Consider the following 16194-nt stretch of genomic DNA (forward strand, 5'->3'; position numbering starts at 1 on the left):
TCTTCTGATAGTTAAGTGATCACGTAGGAAGCTTTGTATTGCTACCAATTACTTATAGTTTAAGGAATCGTTGATCACATCTTGGAGACTTTGAGCTACAAGTTGAGATTTAAGTTGAAATATTAGTGATTAAAGTAGTTACACTCAAGTAAGACTTTGAGCTTACATGATTGTTTAAATATTAAGAATCTTTGTCAAGAATTTCTATTTAAGTGTTAAGTTTATTGATTTATAAGAAATATCACCAAGTGAAGGGAAAATACATTAATTCTGAAAAAAGAGAATTACATGCCCTAAGCTTACACCTGATTTTTGATTTTATAAGTTGTTGAAATACCCAAAATTCCAATAGGGAACCTCCCCTTGATGAGAGGAAAGACTTTGTCTTATCATAGATGTGTGTGAAATACATATTTTTCATTGGTACGTCGGTGACAAAATATTCACCCAACAGTCCATTTGAGCATTATTCCTGTGACTAGCAAGATTTGCAATGCCTCTTCCCATGGCCACCAATATTGGTTTCATCCTCGACATGCTTATCTTCCCTTTTTTGCTTCATTTTGGCTCTTTAGCAACTCATTCAAGCATCTCTATCATCAAGATCACTCTCTATGCTCTCTATTCACTCTATCGAAGCTCTCCAATCAAATTTTCCAACACTATTGTCTCTTGTTCATGATTGATATTCTTACCACCATTGTTACACTTTGAGGAGGACTTTGTGCTTCATCTTCTTCATCTAGGAATCTCTTCACTTTGGGTGTGGAAGGGGAGTTCTTCTATTCTATTCTCTTTGGGTGTTATTACATCTACTTTTTATTCTATTATTGGTTTTATCTATCAATTTATTTGCCTATCCATGGAGGTGGAAACACCAAAATGGGGGTTTGACTGTGGCAAACCTCTAAACATAGCCCCAACATTTTTCCTTTATATTTTGTGTATAGGTTATGTTGGAGAAGCATCACTCTACTAGAGGATTCAATCGTGGACCCTTTGCGAGCTTGTTTCTTTCCCTCCTTCACTCTTTTACTAAGCTTTTATAGTTGTTCCCATTCCCTGTTACATATTTACTTAAGTTTAAAAAATATCTAGAACACATACCCTTCACCTTGATTTTTTTGTACAAAACTTCATACTCTGTCCATACAAGATGTCAACCTATCATGTTGTCGTCTACGACCTGCATGTGCATCCTCGAGTAGAGAGTTGGTGGAGGGCATCAGAAAACCTCTGTGACCTATCTCATGTTATCTCTAGGGTACTTGACATCCTTAGGTTTTGTATTCATCCCAAGTAGAGAGGTAAACTAGTGAGTCCTAGAGAGGTTGTTATCTGCCTATTGGAGTGGATCACTTTTATCCCTCTACATTATGATAAGTAAAATCTTTGATGAAGTAACAGATAAAGAGGAATCTCATTTTATTCAAAAGAAGAAAGAAATAAGGAAATTTACCATTTAAATTCTTTAATTGTGGATAAGTTGAACACTTTATTAAAGATTATAAATATGTAAGACAAAGTGATAGTGAGAAAGAAAAGAAGTCCTATCCAAGGAAGGAGAACAAATATAATCACAAGAATGATAAAGACAAAAATAAAAAATAAAAAAATCCTTTGACTATAAGAAAATATTTTATGCTTACAAAGGTGATAGTTCCTCCAATGAAAGTGATTGGGACAACTATAAAGAAGAAATGCTTTTTATGGCGTTTGAGGCAAAAGACATTAACATTGAAAATAATGATAAATTGAACAAGCAGTCACATGAAGTTGAGAAGATCAAATCTAATCATGAAGATGATGAAGAAGATAGCTTTGAAGAAGAAATATATGGGTTTATAGATGATATTGATAGGCTGAGGAAGAAGAATTCAAAATACAACCACCTATATTAAGAAGACTACAAAAAGACCAAATCACTTGAAGAAAAAAAAAAAATCATTAATTGGAAAGTTAAAATTGCGGAAGCAGAGAGAGTTGAGGAAGTAATTATATTTCAACTAAAAATGAAGGAAGAAACATGTGAACAATTAGAAGTTGAGATTGTTTCTCAAAATAAAGGAATACAAAACACAACCACCAAAGTGAACAAAAGCCACAAATTTGATAAAATATATAAAATTCTAAATGATATCATTAATAGCCAAAGATCATCTTCAAACAAAATAACTTTTGGTTATGAAGTAAAACAAAAGTAAAAAGAAGATGGAAAGCCCAAGAGCTAAGCTAATAAAGGAGAAGGCAGCAAATAAAAAGAAAGGACATATCAAAAGGATAAGAATAATACCCTTAGAAATTGAACTTCTCACAAAGATAGACGCGTATGACTAGAATCGATCATCCTTTCATTAGCTATTATTTCATATGCAACAATTTTGGTCATAAGGCAAAATAATGTAGAACACAAGTAATGCATAGTAGAGAATGGAATAGAAATAGAAATCATCATGGGTGAAGAAAAAAAAACTATTATTAATATTATCCTCAAGTGAATTATAACATTGAATTCTTTGAGTGCAATAATTATGGTCACATGGCATTATTTTGAAGAAGTTGTTTCATGAAACCACCTAGATAACACATGATAAGAGACACCATGAAAAAAAAGGGAAATATTACTAAGATATGGAGAATTAAACAAGAGCAAGGTTATGAGAAGGATGAATCTTTGCATTATGCATCTCATGCACAAGTTTGGGAAGAAACCTAATTTTAGAGGGAGCTTATCATTGTACTATCTTTTAGCCCTGTGAAAAGACAATTAAAAAGGTAAAGTATTGTAAAACATTAGGGAAGGAGAATTCATGGTTGGATAGAGAGGATAAGAATAATTCAAAGAAGTATGCATGTATATTTACATTTGACAAGCATGTGCTGGCAAAAGAATAATAAACTTGATAGAAGAAAGTTGGATGCTTATGTTCAACTTCACATTAAAGGAGTTCCTATTGATATAATAATGACATAGAAGACATGGATGTAAGTATAATTAACATTTCTTCATCGTAAATGTCAAAGGAGGAGAGTGACAACAAAAAGAAAATGATGGCATTGATGTCAAGAATTATGAGAAACTTAAGCATGGACAGAGTGATTGATCAAAGATCAAGGGAGTCAAAGTATCACATGAACTATCTAGATCCATTTTGAAAAATAGAGAGAGAAGTATATTTCCTTGAAATTAACAAAATAGGAAATCTTCAATAAGAGAAACACTTGAAAAGAGAGAATATCTTGAAGGAAGTGAAAAGAAGAGTTACCATTTGAGTAGCTAGAGATATTCCAAATTAATAAAGAGCCCAAATTTGAGAGAAAATAAGAGAAATAATAGTTCCCCTATAAGAGGATAGAAAAAAAATGATAGACAATTATTCAGCTCTAACAATTAAGAAAACTAGAGAAAGAGAAGGTGAGAAGACTCTCATAGAGAAATCAAAAGGATGATTTTCATCTAGCAACCATAGAAGGAAGAGTTGAACATGCATAAGATAGTGATGGGATCTATTAAGTTCCCAACTTGTGAAACCCAAGGAGATGATGCAAATCACCAAAGAAAGAGGAGTATTGAAACAATAGGGGCATAAATAATTTTTGATAGGGGGAGCATTGGAGAATCTCCAACTGGGAGAGAAGCATATTTCTATTGCATTAAATGTATGTATAAGAATAGGTGTTTCTCATGATCCATTTGTTGATAGAAGATTCTTAAACATCCATTTTCCCTTGATGTCAAAGGAGGAGGAGATGAGTAGGGATAAGCATGCACATTATACATTCAAGAACATTTCTTTGACAGGTTGACATCAATGACAAAGGGGAGATGTTAGAAAGTTGTCATTGATGCCAAGTTGATAAGAGATCAAGAGACAATTGAATAATATCATCGATAGATATACGCCAATTAAATTGTAGGATAGTATTAAATGATAAGAACTAATTGAATGATTAAGACCAATCAATACATATTGTTACTGTAGTCCCATGCATATATAATGGACAATGCTTTGAAGAAAAACAACAACAAATAAGATGGTGCAAAGTCCACAGGGAACCGGTGGCTTGCCTATCCTACAAACCAGAATCCTTTCTAACACTCCTTTCCTCACCCAACCACCCTACCAAGGTGATCATTCAAAACCCTCCAATCTCCTTATTACAACTTCTCAAAGGTCCAACTTGAACTTCCTCCCATTGATCACAATCCTTAATCTATGAGACTCCGACCTTCCAAACACACTTGGGATGGACAAGGGACCCTTTTCCACCATCTTATGACCCTAAGAACCCAAACCAACTCAACTCCAACACTAATTTAGTGTAGTTGCTTTGTAAAAATTAGGCCACTTTTACAAAGCAACTACACTAAATTGGATTGATCCTCCTGATCCAATGGTTGTTTTGGGTTTGAACACATCCCTAAACATAAAATCCACCATTTCTTTGCCTATTCCATCCACACACCCTTCCTTCCAACTTGTTTTCCATTCACTCAGAACTATTCACATGAGGATGCATGGTTCTTGAATGGCCATTCCTCCTCTCTCCAATAATTTCCATGCCAAAATACCCCAGAATATTATGATACACATGTTTCCCTAACTTCCCATTAAAGTCCATGAGATTCCATGGATGGAAAGTCAGGATAAAGCCATGTGAAGCCAAAACCCCAAGTAGGCGAGGGTTTCTAAGTTGTTTCTACAAAATCGGGTGGATCTCACACAATTTAACACCCTATTGCACCAAACTAGAAGAAAATTAAAGCTAACTCACTATTATATCCACAAAAATGCATTACACTCCTTGATCAATCCGTACAATCAGATTATGAGGGTCAGAACAGTGAAATGACAGGAAATCTTGTTTATTTGTAATCATTCACATTCAAAACTTCATCACAACACCAACAACCAACATCAACCCCTCTTTTTAACCATCAAAGACGTATATGGGCATTCACAACTTCCATCCAACCAAAATTCAAACTAAGTGACCGTTGGAGGCGAGTTGTTTACCCAATTACATGTTGTCACCCTAATGACAACTTTGACAACATTAGCAATTTTTATATTTGGGCACCAAAATAATAAATGGATGCCTTCCAATGATGAATGAAATATAAAATTACCCTAAAGGACCTACCCAATCCATCCTAAACATCCTATTGACCCTGTGACCGGATTTGACCATGATGGCTTATACATGCCAATCAGGGTCAATGGTCTTACAAATGGGTCCAAAGCAATCTTAATCAGCACAAAATGGTCCTATGGAACTTATTACATTGAGGATGACTCATGAACCATCATGAGGCCCTTTGAGCCCTCCCTTAGCCATGTTGACATGCTATCAAGGTGCTCCTGCACCATAAGATCTTACAGATAAAAATCTTTGAAGACATATTAACACTTCAATGTTAAGAGGTCGATAAGGGAGGATCAATAATTCATATGAATGTCATTCACATGAAGGTAATTAAAAGAGACGTTGAATAGTAACGATGAAAGTTATTAAGAAAAAAATGAATGTTAGCAATTAAAGAATAAACACAAGATCCAAAATATGTTACTTGCAACAATTCATTTTGAAGACAACTGAAAAATATATTAGGATGTAAGTTTATAGTTTTATTAGATAGCAAATAATTTATAAGGTTAATAAAAAATCTTATGGGATGAAGTGACTACAAGGGATTAAGCTAGAAAGTGATTAATATGAGAAGAGATTATAGTGGTCGACTTCATATAAGTAGTGAATCTATAAGGAATAATAATCAATATATTTGACAAGGCCAACTTCAAGAATGATTGTTAGAGAAATGATGACAATAAACAATAATTATAAATGTCAATGCAATGATTAATGATGAGGGAATAAAGTATTTTTAAGCACATTTGTTCATGAAAAGTCGTGGTTAAAGGAATCAAATGCAAGAAAAATTAAACAAATGCAACATTGATTCATTTAAAGAGTTAAAGCAAACAAACAAAAATTATCAAAAGGGGTGCGATTAAGAAGTATCTTGATTTTTTATTTTTATTTGAAAAAAAATACCCAATGTAAAAGGTGTGACTAGTGAAGAAGATGACAATAATTAAAATATATTCCCATTCAAAGGGATCCTTTCATATAGACACGAAGGTATAAATAGTCATTGTAGGAGGAATGAAGAAGTATGTGTGTGTGTTTAAAGAAGATTTTGAAAGATAGATTGTGATCTTCTTATGGTAGATTTGTGATCAAAATTATAGCATGTTTAAGAAGGAATTAATGTAGATTGAGAAGAGAGTTTGTGGTAGATAGTCATTTCTTACTAAAATTTTGAGAAGGAGAAGAAGATAACTATATCATACATTTTGAAGAACAAGATCATCCATCATTCATTATAGAAGCAGTTCATTGACAAGGTGGAAATTAGAATGAGGGATTGGTGCCTCTAGTGAGTTGGTGTTCATGAAGTGAATGAGATAGTGCCTGTAGTGAGTTGGTGCTCACAAATTGAATGATGGGTTGGTGTCTCTAGTAGAGCCAATGGCTATGAACTTTCTAAAAGAATTATTTATATTAAAGAATTAATTTTTAAATGTTTTCTCCCATTAGACTTTCTACATAAATATTATGTTATTATGTTCTTCTCATGTGCATGTCTATTGAAATTTAGTAATTAATGCTATTATGATTGATAAAGTTTGAATTGGTATAAAAAATGTTGTTATATTGATTCACACCACACCACTCCCACCTTATGCAAGATAATTATGTGCTCAACAGATATATGTTAAACACACCACATGACTGTGAGAGGGGCCTGAATTAGTCTGGACCTTAAAATAAACTTAACTTTAATCCCTTAAAATTCAAAACACAATTATATTATCTTTGTAATAATGAAACATGAAACCATAAAACACAACACAAAGATAACACCAAATTTACGTGGAAAACCCTAAGCAGGGAAAAAATATGGTGATAATCACACTCACAATATGAATGATTGAGTATATTTTTTTAGGCTCCAGGCCAAGTAAGATAACTACTCTTGATGTGGACTTGTTAGACTAAGGCACACAACCTTACGGTAAGATACAATGGACTTGCATTATTGAGACGCACAATCCCAAGGCAAGATACAAAGACTATGCAAGTTTCTAAAATAACTCACTATCTTTTGGTAGGTATGGAGAAATGACGAATTGAAATTAACAAGATCTCTTGATCATGAAACTTTCCTTGAGCCACTGTGTCAAGCAAATAATATCATGGCAAACACAACTCACTTCAATCACTATCTCACAACTTTGTCATATTGAAAGATGTGATCATCATCTAGCTCATCACAAACTAAATTTTTTACTTTTGATTCTCCACATATGCTTGCACATCATTCATAATCAATCCAAAACAACCCATAATTGAATTCACATATTTTCACATTCATTTATACTATGTTATTTATTGAAACTCTCAACTAGGTTGACCATAGTAAAAATAAACATGAATTACAAAAGTCGACCACCAAGAGAAACTACACTAAATGTGGTCTACCCTAGGAGATAAATGGGACCCAAATACATCATAACAAGTCTTCCAAAGTTAATTCCAATAAACTATACACACCAACACATCCTCCAAAGTCAACATCAAACTTAACGTGTAGAAAAAAAATAAAGCACATTCACCAGTCGACCCAAAAGCATCACTTAATACAAATTACTCAATGTGTATCAATAAGACTCATAACAATACTCTAACTCAACCTCCAATACATATTTGGACCAAAGGAGTATGATTCAAATAAGATAAATCAACTAAGTCGGTTAGAGACCAATACAACTAATAACACTAAGCAATAGATCAACATAACTTCACTTTATGAGAAAACCAACTCTTGAAATATGAATTGAAACCCTTAAAAAAACCATATGAACATTTCCTCAAAGCGAAAACACTTCAATCATCATAGCAAAGCAATGCAGATCATTCTCTAAACAAATCGTAACAAACAATTTCACTATCTACAAACTAAAATGACCAACTTCAACACTTGAATAGCTAAGGACCTAAAAACATGGTAGTACAACATCCATAGAACAAAAACATTAAATCTAGAACCATGAGTCATAATCTTCATAAACCAGTGGAATGCATAACATTCTTCCAAAAGGACTTTGAATACTCTTTCTTATATATTTTATCTTCCAATACTATCACCTTCTAGAAACACCTCATACTTACTCAACATCATCACCAATGATCATAATAACATACAAACACTCATTTCTGGACCATATACCACAACTGCACTACTGAAAAACTACAACTTTCACTAGACAACACAAAGTTATGTTTTCAACAATCTCTCATACAAGTTTTTTTGACATTAATGACAACACGCTCATATTTCCAACAATATCCCCCTTTGTCATTGATGGAAACACTTGTACCACCAATCAACAATAAAAATATCTCCCCCTTTGACATCAATGATAAAAGATGCAACACAACAAACCATGACTCTTCATATTGATCTCTATAACTCTCCCTTTCAATGGCAATTCTCTCCCCTTTTCAGGTTAATTTCTAATATTTGCAACACTCCCTTTGTTAGGGATAATATTTTTGCACACATATTTCTACAACCAAGAAACCACGATCTTCATTTCTCCCCTTGAGAGCATGCACCACATCAATCTAGGAGATAAAAGATACATTGAATCTCCCCTAGAAAGATGGACCACTTCTATGCATCTAGTTTGAAGTAGGAGGTGTTAATAACCCCTAACTTCCATTGGAGATACTCAAAAGTATTCTTTGCGAGTGCCTTGGTGAAAATATCTACCATTTGATCCTATGTAGGCACATGTTCCAATTTGACCTCCTTCTCTGCAACATTTTCTTTTAATAAATGATACCAGATAGAAATGTGTTTACTCCTTGAATGTATTACCAAATTCTTTGAAATATTAATTGCACTTGTATTATCACACACAATAGGAATTGCCTCACCATATATCACCTTGATATCTCTAAGAGTTTTCTTCATCCACATGACTTGAGTGCAACAAGATGTTGTTGTAATGTATTTTGCTTCTGCTATAGATAATGATACTAAATCATGCTTCTTTCTCAACTAGGAGACCAATTTGTCTCTCAAGAAAAATGCATCACCACTTGTACTTCTTATATCATTAGTGCATCCAACCCAGTTAGAATTTGTGTAGGCCTTCAAAGAGAAATCATAATTCTTCTTGTATCACAAACCAAAATCTAGACTTCCTTTTCAAATATATGAATATCATTTTCACTACTTGATCATGCGATTTCTTTGGATTAACTTGATATCTAGCAATAGGGGTATTTTCTATCTCAACCTTAGGTTTTGGTGCAACTTGATTCCATTATTCACTCATTCTGACATTTTTACTCTCCACAATCTTCTTCACCCTCTTGTTGTAATAGTGGTATGCCTTGCTCTTTGTTGTCACAACCCTCCTTTACCACCTTTGGATTTAAAATACAAACTCTATTATATTTTTTGATAAACTATTTAAATGATTGAATGAATATTATAAAAGGATAAAATAATAAAACACACACACACACACATGGAAAATATACATTTTTCTTAATTATTTATTTAGTTTTCCTCATCCAAGTATGGCACATGTTGTAGGAAGAATAAGAGGCTTCTAGAGGATTCTCCACCACCTTGCATGTAACTCCGCCCACTAAGTCTAATCAATTTGCATGAAGTCCAAAATTGGGAAAGAATCTCTTTTTTTTAATTAAAATTATAGATAGTGGAATAGAGGGATTTTTCTTATAAATGATATGCAAGTTTCAAAGAAAGGAGTTGATTTTGTTTTGAAGGAAATTTTCCCAAGTTTTTTTTTTGGTAGTCTCATTTTGTTGCAAGAATTTTTAAGTTATTGTTGGAAGATCTCTCTCTAGTTGCAAGGAAGGATCAAGGATAGCTAGAGGATTCAACATCAAGCTTCAACAAACCAGGTTCTCTCCTTTTGTCATATGAGAAATTTATATTATAAAAAAAAAATAGCTTCTAGATCTTCTTTCAAAAGTTTTATTAGAGTGTAAGTCTTTTTCTTCTATTTAGAAGCAATTATGGATAAGTTTCTTCCACATAATGCAAGTAAAAGATAGTTCTATTAATTTTATTTTCCTTAAGAAATATGCTCATAATCTTGCCCTTTTGGATTTTTTTCCAAAGATTTTAGATCTATGCATTTGAATCTTAATCTTTACTTCTTCCCTCTAATTCATTTCTCTGGAAATCTGAATCTCATTCTTAAAATGAATCTCTGTAGTTAGTTTAAATCTCTGTAGTTATTTTAAATCTCTGTGATTATTTTAAATCGCTGTAGTTATTTTAAATCTCTGGGATTATTTTGAATCTCTGTAGTTATTTTAAATCTTTGTAGTTATTTTAAATCTCTGGGATTATTTTAAATCGTTGTAGTTATTTTAAATCTCTGGGATTATTTTGAATCTCTGTAGTTATTTTACATCTCTGTAGTTATTTTAAATCTCTGGGATTATTTTAAATCGTTGTAGTTATTTTAAATCTCTAGGATTATTTTGAATCTCTGTAGTTATTTTAACCTCTGTAGTTATTTTAAATCTCTGGGATTATTTTAAATCGCTGTAGTTATTTTAAATCTCTGGGATTATTTTGAATCTCTGTAGTTATTTTAAATCTCTAGGATTATTTTAAATCGCTGTAGTTATTTTAAATCTCTGGGATTATTTTGAATCTCTGTAGTTATTTTAAATCTTTGGGATTAATCTCTGTAGTTATTTTAAATCTCCCTATGAGTTGGCCAAAGACCTCTCTATGAATATCAATTGAATAAATCCTCCTGTGAGTACTGGAAACGAATCTTGGAAATAAACAATTTCCCTTGTGAAGTTTGGAAATAAACTCCCTCCTTGTGAATGCTGGATAAAGCTCTCTCTCTCTCTCTCTGTGATAATCAATCAAAAAAAAAACCAAGTATTTGATCATCTATTTTTGTTCTTACTTTCATAAATAAATCTCTTTTGTTTTTTTTTAATAAGAAATATGAAACCACACACACACACACACACATATATATGTAAACAAAAATCTCCGCTTAAATTATATTTCTTTCTTAGTTAGTTTTTTTTTATATATATATATTTTAAAATTTGCAATTTAGAATTTTAATAATTACTTCAGATTAAATTTTAAGTTAAATTTTAATAATTGTTTTTAGTTAAATATTAAGTTAATTCTTGATAATTATTTTTAGATAAATTTCAAGTTAATTGCTAATAAGTATTTTTGTTTAAATTTTAAGTTAAATTAGGAAATATTAATTCCTTCCTTAGTATAAATTTTAAGTTGTTGAATTTAAATATTAGGGATTTTTGTGTAGTGAATTCACGATTAAATTATCCTTGGTAAATTTTATACTCATAAATTATATTATATCAAATTCTTTTAATCAGAGTTACTCGTTCCATTTAAGATCCATTAGGCACTTAGTTGGCCCTTAGCAATTAATTCATGTTAATATGATTGAATCAATCACTATTTTTGGATTTGGTTAATCATGCATGCAAGTTGCACTATTCTTATATCATGCAAATTACTTGTAGATTAACTACTTTTATTGACGTTATTATCTCCATGCAAGTACACATGCAGTCATCAACATGCAAGTTTTTCATATGCAAGTTATATTTCAAGTTATTGGTTTTATTCTATGTAATTCATCTAGTAGTTATTCAATCAATTAAAATTATGCATTGTTTTCAAGCATGATGTTTTCATAATTTCTTAGTTAGAAAACTAAACAAAGAAAGATGGAAACCTAAACCTAGTAGCGTTTGGTATATACGGTGCCTCTGGGTCACGCTTACGGGTAATGCTGTCGTGTTGAACTACTGCACTTAACGCCTAATAAAGCTACATCAACGACGTCTGTGGCATCGTCCCTATAAATCATCGGGGAGTAATAAGGGACACTCGGAAGTTAAAAATCCAAGGGGCGGGTAATCCCCCTTGGATCGATAATTTAATAAGATAATTTTTAAATGATCTTTCATCCGCTAAGCTAAACTATAGTAAACCCCTATAGGGATGTTGAGTGAAATGCTTTTATAAAAATTGATTTTAATCTTGAAGGGGTATTGGTGATTGACAATTTGGCCAAGGGTGACGCTCATGATAGGTGTTAGGATGTAGTTGTTAGGCCACAAACAATAGACCATCTTGAGCCTTTGTTTAAGTGCTACCATCGTGGGTAGCAACAATAGAGAAACTGTCTGGGACATTGACCCTATAAATGGTTGCGTACCCACAAATCAGTTTACATCAAACCATAGAATAGAAAATAGAACTACATACTTTACGCCTTGATCCCGTGCCGAAGCAAGTATGTAGGTAGTCTTGGGACAGAGTTGTCCCTCGTACTTAGGCATTCGTGGGTGGGGTCTAGGCTTGGTAAAGGAAGGATTGTGTAAGAATCCTATTTTGAAAGATAAAGATAATTAAATTGGAAAAAGTAATTCAATGCATACTTGGAAGGAATCTCGTATGGATTCGCTTGACTTCCCGAGGCTTTAAGCCAAATTCCGAGGTGGAATTCAAGCTTGTATTATGTTATTTAATTACTCCTAAGGATGACGACCTCGGTGCACTCCTGTTAGAAGAGTGCAGTACTTAGTGAGTGGCTCAGGACCCGAATGGTCCCGATGAGTCTAAGTCTCTGGCCAGAGCATCTCCTATCCTGTTTGGATAGATGCCTACCTCGTATGGGTAGATGCCTATCCCGTATTGGATAGATGAAATCTTATGTCCTGTATGGACAAATGCCTAACTCGTATGGTTAGATGCTCGTCCCGGATGGATGAATGCCTAATCCTAATGGATGGATGCCCAGAGTATGCGATTGAATCAAACACAATGATTAAATTTAACACACACAAAAAAAAAAGAATGGCCAATTTTGTTAAGTTAATTATGGTGGGTTATTACATTTGTAAAATATCCTAGAAATTTCTTTCCTCAACAATTGTCTTTAGACTTGATCTCTCCCTTGTGGCCTTCTATTTTGGTCTTTGGCCCTTCTTATCACCTAATGCAGCTCTCATAGGGGTTCTAGTGAAACCAATCTTCATCGCAGGGGAAATAGAGATAGACCTTGTTCTCCTCTATGCTTGTTTACCAAAAGCCTTAGACACTAGGGCAAGTTAATCTTTTTATAAAAATTCTCCATTCTTTTAGCATGACCTTGCTTAGATTTTTTCCAAATCATCCTATTTAGGATCTCGATAGCTATTATAGACCATTCTACCTTTGGATCTACTAAAAAATGCAACAACGTCTCAATGTTTTTTCTCAACATACTCTTCAGATATCTCATATGGTAGCTCTAATAGCCAAGTAGTCCTTGGATCTACAACTTCTATGTAACCATAGTTCTTGTTGACCAAAAAAAGTGATATAATTTTTGTACTTCTGGACAAACCCCCACTAGGGATTCTCTCTCTTTCTTGCATCTTATCCTGAAATTTCTTGAATGATCTTGATATATAGGGTGTTGTATGCCTTTGTATCCTTATTGAAAATCCTAATATATTTCTTTAAGTGTACTTCTATAGGGATGGACTTGTTCCAAACCTCACTCCTAATTCCCAGAAGCTCATTCATGAACATAAATGCTAAATAGATTATCAGTAACCCATACTTTAATAGATATTTAGTGTTCTTCATCCTCTCAAGATTGACCAATAGTTATTGTCTTAGAATCTCATATAGATCAAACTTCTCTCCTTCGACCACCATTTGAAAAGCATTATATTGCGATAACGATGGTAGAACCCTCATGGTTCTAATAGTATATCCTAATGCCAGTCACTTAGTTACATATCAAACATTTGGATCAATGATGTCCTCAACAATCATTGCCCTCTTGTCAGACTTCAAACCAATTAGCTAAGTAATTGCATCATTATTTACCATTTTTAGAATAGGGATAGTGCCAGAGGTACACAACCCTATCAAAGCCCCAATTGCTTCCTTTGTAATTTATATGATTGATCGAAAAACATTGCATCTCCATGGATCCATTTTAGGATGATTCAAATCCTTGCATGCTCATAGTTGAAATCGGGAAATTCCTTCCAAATGTATAGCCTCATCTCTAGAATATTCTTATACTACTACTTGAAAGTTGTTAGGCCATCTTCCATTAGCTACTTCCATAGATCATTCAACTTCACATGAGTGACCTTTGTTAGGGGTACATTAATGTATTCCCTAACATCCTCCATATATACTACATCCAACCATACCTTCTAAAATGATTCTTCCTTGTCTTTCTCCACCACCACAAATAGGTAAGGCTTGAACTAGAGCTATGACTTCAAGGACAGGTTGACAACAATAGGTATAACCATTTGAATCAACAAGTAGAATTGATAACACAAGATTGCAAAATACTTTTGGAAGCACTGTCACTAGGGTTTACACAAGATATCTTCTTGTGCACACTATAGCTTTCAAAATTGTAAGATCAAAAGTGATCAAAATGAATTCAAAAACACAATTTATGGTCCATTACCTTCAACAACATAGGGTTTTTCATTGAATGCACTTGATCATCAGAACACCAAAAGTTGCTACTTTATATTGATAGATCATAAATATCTCCACAAATCACTACAAAAAATTGGAATGCTATGAAAATTCCTCCATAACATCTACCATGTTGAAAATAATCTAACATCCAAACCATAAGGGGGTTCTTAAGGTATTGAATCAAGCCTCCTCCTCAGGTAATGCATTTTATCTAGTTTTCAAAGGAAAATTTTGCACCACCAATAGGTACAAACACATCCTTTATCTTTCCTTCTACATTCTTATCAAATTTATTCATCCATATCTTCTACATCTTCTCCTTTTCCTCATTGACATCAATATTCTTTACCAGAGTAGAGGTCTTCTCATTCTTTCCTCTGCAGAACCTAATAATGTGTCTAGATTTTTTGTAGTTATAACAAGTTGGACCTTGTTGTGGACCACTTCCATTCCTTCCAACATTAGACCTACACTCAGTAGCCTTGTGTCCATACTTGTTGCATGCATAGAAATATCCAATGAAAGATTGAACATATCTACCATAATTTTTATTCACATATCCATTCCACATCATTCCACTTCTGCATTAATTTGCCTTATGTCCATACTTATTGCAAGAAATTTGGGAAATTAGAAGAGAGAGTGAATAGAAATCTTTGGCTAGTCCATATTAAATATGTGAATTTAGTTTTATAGACACTTAACATGTAGGATTGTAGACCATTATGTGTTCACTTTAGAATTGGAACAAGATTATCTATTTCAAATTGTTCTACATCCCCATCAAAGATGGAAGATACGAGGAAAGTGTCTTACTACAGTGTAGTTGGAAGTTTTATGTATGCTATGGTTTGCACTAGACCAAACATTTCCCAAGCAGTGGGAGCTCTCTCCAGATATATGTCTAATCCAAGGTAGAGTTCATTAGGATGCAGTTAAAAAAGTCTTTAGATATTTGAAGGGAACCTCAAAGTATTCTTTGTGTTGTCATGATAATTTGATAGGAGACAAGATTTCCCTCGATATTCATGGTTATGTGGACTTAGACTTGGCTAGTGATGTTGATAGTAGAATATCCACTATTGCTTACATATTTAATTGGATGAGTAAGCAACATGTTGTGGTTTCTTTATCCACTACTGAAGTTGAGTACAGGGTAGCTACTCATGCTTATAAAGAATCTATTTGGGTTAAGAGGTTGTGTCTAGATATTGGAATAAATTAAGGTGTAGTGACAATTAGAGTGCAATATGTCTAGCTAAGAACCTAAATTTTCATTCCAAGACCAAGCACATTGATGTTGAATATCAATTTGTCAGAGATATGACCAAGGATGGAAAGGTGAAGCTAGTTAAGGTAGAAATTTTGATGAACGTTGTAGATTATTTAACTAAGTTCATGAGCACAAATAATTTCAAATGAAGTTCGGAGTGTTGAATACCTTGGAATGTTGGGGGGGAGCAAATCGACATATATTAAAACTTAAAACTTAACCATTCATTTATCATCCATTCTAATTATCTCATCCGCAAAAGTAAACAACTAAAAACAAAAGATCAATTACA

Source organism: Cryptomeria japonica, chromosome 1 (genome assembly GCF_030272615.1).
Source record: "Cryptomeria japonica chromosome 1, Sugi_1.0, whole genome shotgun sequence".
Lineage (NCBI taxonomy): Eukaryota > Viridiplantae > Streptophyta > Pinopsida > Cupressales > Cupressaceae > Cryptomeria > Cryptomeria japonica.